Source organism: Echinops telfairi, unplaced genomic scaffold, assembly GCF_000313985.2.
Source record: "Echinops telfairi isolate 266 unplaced genomic scaffold, ASM31398v2 ScPeMD7_7424;HRSCAF=8462, whole genome shotgun sequence".
NCBI lineage: Eukaryota > Metazoa > Chordata > Mammalia > Afrosoricida > Tenrecidae > Echinops > Echinops telfairi.
This window is the reverse complement of record NW_022111324.1, coordinates 68022476-68027357: the sequence shown is the minus strand read 5'-3', so window position 1 is coordinate 68027357 and position 4882 is coordinate 68022476.

Here is a 4882-nt window from a genome sequence, read left to right as displayed (position 1 = left end):
TCCTGGTTTTGTTTCTCTGAGAACCCTGTACAACACACACACATATCCTTTTCTCTTGTAAAGTTAATTGGCTTGCCAAAATGAAACCTTTTGGACAGAGTACACAGTGAGTACTCAGGGGCTCATTGAGCTTGCCATTCAAATGCCCAGTCTTGTGTCCTGGAACTCTTCATGTCACAGCTGTTAGTGGTTCTGCTGGAAGATAAAAGTAGCCAAGTATTCAGCCTTTAGAAGAGTTACATGAAAGTATGAACCCTACTTTCCCTTTTTCATAAATGTCATAATAAACTATCACTGTCATTTTCTTCCATTATCAAATACACGTCCCATATCTTTCTCTATTTTTTCCAAATTTTATGTATTGAACTTTTTTTAATGTAAATTGGGTGAAAGCTTACAGAGCAGATCAGTTTTCCATTCAATAATTCATATACGTGTTCTTTACTGTCATTGATTTCAGTCCCCCCAATACAGCATTACTTATCCACTTGCTCTTTGTATTTTCAAGTTCCATTTATCCTTTCCTAATGTTCTGAACTTTGTCTATGGGTCAATGCTATCATTTTTTTCTGAAACGGTTGATTCTTCTTTTTTTTAAAATCATTTCATTGGGGGCTCATACAACTCTTATCACAATCCATCCATCTTTCCATTGTGTCAAGCACATTTGTTGCCATCAACATTTTCAAAACATTTTCTTTCTACTTAAGCCCTTGGTATCAGCTCCTCATTTTTTCCCCTTCCTCCCTGTATTGCCTAGTGTTAGCCCTCCACTGCCCATGCCCCACCATAGACCTCCTGCCTATTGTTTGCCTGAAACTTGAGCCATGGAAGTATGTTCAGTTCCAGACCTGAACGGTGACTAGGAGCCATAATCTAAGAGATTCAACTAGTCCCTATACAACCAGTAAGCCTTGTCTTTTTTTAAAAAATTATTTTGTGATTTGTTCTAGATTTTTCTTTCATTCTGTCTATGAACACCTAATATGATACCTTCCAGAGTAGTTTGCAGATGGAACTGGGTACCATCTAGTTCTTCTGGTTTCAGGATTGTGGAGACTGATGTTCATGTGGTCTATTAGACCACTGATGTGTCATGTGGTCTAAAATTATTTTCATTTTCTTCAGCTTTCTTTTCTCTGGACATGGAAAGACCTGGTCAGAGCGCCTTGGAACTCCAGTTACAAGCTTTTGAGATTCCAGTTGCTATTCTACAAAGTAGGGCATAGGGCACTGCTTTTGGGGATTATTATTCCAATTGACTTATTGCCCTCTGAGACCACAGGCCCAGAGTCATCAGGCACAGAAACTCATTCTATCATGGTGTTTGGTTTTGTCCAATAACTATTCATAACCCTGCCAAATATTCATAGCTGTATCTAAGAAATATTTATAACTTTGTCCCCCCAGAATTCTCTACCATATTCTTGTACATATTTGTAGTACAGAGAATATTATACAAATACCTGCTGTCAAAATATAACACACACACACACACATATACGTTTTCCATGTTTTCCTATTTTCAATAATTAAAAGTTCTGAAAGGAGAGAAGGTATTAGTTGTGAGAATATTTTAGGAAAGTTTTGGGAATTGTGCCTATGTAAAAGGTAGCTTATTACAATTGATGAAATGCTTCAAATTTAGGCATTGATATCATTATGCTTGTGAGCCTTACAAAAGGCAAGTTTTATATGATCAGGCATTTAAAAGAGCCTGGGAAAACAGAAAACAATTGTCAAGGAATTGTTACAACATCAGTGCCATTTCAGATGTTGAATACATCATATTGGGGTTCCCTAAACTAGTTGTTAATATTTATAAATCTCTAAGCTGGCTGAAGTGTTCTGGAGAAGGGATGGCTATGACCTTGGTGAAATAACAGAATCTCAGAGCTAGAAGGCATTTTTGAGTTTCACCTAATCCAGTTTCTGGTGGATGATGGACTATAACGTGTATTAACAATCAATCAACTACCTTTAATTTATTCAAAGGATGCTCTTGTCCTCACAAAGCTCTTCTTATCTACTGGCTCACTGCTGTTGAGTCACTGACTCATAGTGACCATGTAGGACACAGTAGAAAGGCCCCTGTTAGCTGCTGAGACTGTAATGCTTTATGGGAGTAGAAAGCCCTGTCTTTCTGCCATCTCCAGGCTAGAAGGTCCCGATTCCTATAATACCAAGATATCTAGATTCTTTTCTATCTCAACTTCTCTTTACTGAAAGATGCTGTAGTTGTTGAGATCTCTCTTAAACTGTGACCTCTGGGAGAGAAAGTTATACTCTATACATATAATAAGGAATGCAATGTTTGTGTGTATGTTTGTATATCACTATATCTATATCAATATTTATACACACATATATGTGTGTGTGTATCTCTACCACTAATCTGTCAGCTTGTAATACTGGTAGTTTGTGTGTTACTATAATACAGGAAGCAATGCTGTCAGTATTTCTAATTGCAACAGGGTCACAGATGGTGGACAGATTTCAGTGAAGGTTTCCAATTAAGAGAGACTAGGAAGAGTGGCATGGAGTGCTTGAAATATTAACTAATCAAAGCCTGTGGATCCCAACATAACATTGTTTAACCTGCGTGGTTTGGACATACCGTCAGTTGGGGTCAAACAGGAAGACATCATGTTTGGTGCAGCATAGGCTCAGTGATGGTGAACAAGCCTCTCAGTGAGATGCTGTGCTACAGAAGTCACAAAAATGAACTTGAACATCCCAGGGATTTCGAGGATAATATAGGACCAGGCAATATTTTCTTGTGTTGTGCATAGTCACTGTGAATCACAGCCATCTCAATGGCTGCTAACAGCAGCCTGGTTACATTGTACTTTTTTGGGGTACCAGCTTGTTATTCGAATCTGCCATCAACATCATTTACTAGCCTGTCCTCTCAGCTCAGTGTTTGTACTATACAAGCATCAGAATTAAGCCACCAATTAAAATATTTAGTAGAAAAAAGCCCATGATACGCTAAGCATCACATATATTTTATTGTGGAATAAAAGTGGAAGCGAGAGAATAAAGGCAAAGGAAGAATATAGAGGGAATGAGATTACTAGGGAGAAGTCAAGGGCATAGTATGATAGTCAAGGACCCTCAGGGATAGGCAAGGCTACTTCCTGGGAACCCCGGAGCTGGGTGGACACGGGCCCTTCTTGGTGGTGTTACAGCGCTCAGAAGGCTGCTATAAAAGTCTGCTAAACTGCACGGCCTTGAAAGTCTGAGGTGAACCTGAGTGTCCTCCTCATGATTGAGTCAGCTGGCAGTTGGCAGAATGCAGTTTCCTGTTTTCATGGGGGAAAAGGGCTTAAAATATTTTGGAAAATATTTAAACATCTTTGTGGACACTAAATTACCCCTAGAAAACATTATTTTGATGATTACAGTGTAAATGAATCAGGATCACATGGGTTACATTTCTGCTCAAGTACACATGGTTTAAACATGAATGGAAAAGTAGTCACATCTGCTACATGTCTCTCTTTCTGATTCTCCTAGCCCCCCGCTTCTTACATCTGTGAAAAACCAGGAAGTTTTAAAGTTTCACAAAACCTCAAATACAGCTGGATTTCTTCTCTCTGGTCTCATTGCCACCATTGAAAACTTTATGGATGATTTTTTTATTACATAAATAAGCCTAGCTGTGGTAAACTAATAAACATTTCCAGCTTCATCAGGTGGGTTTACTGTCAAAAGAACATAGTTTGTGGTCTCCTCAATTTCTTTCTTGTTTCTCTATTTGCCTAACTTTCAGAATTTGCTAGAATTAGGAAAAAAAAAATTCTGCTCACAATCCCAAATAGAATTAAATCAATTTTCTAGTTCCTCTTATAAATAATAACTATAGCAAAGCACATTCTCAGTTGATAAGAGTGCAAAGTTCAGAAAACTTGATGATCTCTTCTCCATATAAATAGGGAATTGGGTGGCACATAGGAATGGTTGCCCGACTGGGATTTGGTATTTCTCTTTATTTATTTATTTATTTATTTATTTTCTGGGTATCTCTCTTTAATCTTCAGAGTTGGACTGTCACAAGTATGTACCAGGCCAGCCCCAATTGTGCCTTCATGAGGCCCTACAGTCACACAGCATTAAGAACATGCTGTAGCTGTTTCCACTCATACTTCAGGAATCCTTTTCCATTATTGGATTTCTGTTTTGTTTCTCTCACCACGTGTCTGCTGGTTTGTTGTAATGTGGATCAAAATTAGTACAGTGCTGAAAACTATGCTACCAGTATTTCAAATACCAGTAGGGACATCCAAGGTGGACAGTTTTCAGCCGAGCTTCCAGACTGAGACAGACTAGAAAGAAAGACCTCATGATCTACTTCCAAAAATTAACCAAGGAAAACCCTATGGATCACAAAAGAGTATTGCCTGACATCTTGCTGGACGATGAGTGCCCTAGACCGTCTGACACGACAAACATACAGCGACCCAACAATGGACCTGAGCACACCAACACTGATGCAGGTGGTTTAGGACCAAGCATGGTTGTGTTGCATTCCCGTACCTGGTATTGCCTGTTAGATTTCAGTCTGAGCTGACTTCTCAGCAACTAACAACATCTTGTTTGTAAGTCCCCTTGTGGCAGAGTCTGTCTTCTGGTCAAACTTCTAGTAAACAAATTCCCCATTCTCTTCCCCATTTTCTTGATGATAGGATTTGTGCATTGTGACCGGTTCCCCATTTCCAACCCACCGTCCCTCTACCCTCCCACTATTGCCACTGACACCACTGGTCCTGAAGGGATCATTCACCCTGGATTCCCTGTGTTTCTGGTTCCTATCTGTATCAGTGTACATCCTCTGGTCTAGCCAGACTTGCAAGGTAGAATTGGGATCATGATAGTGGGG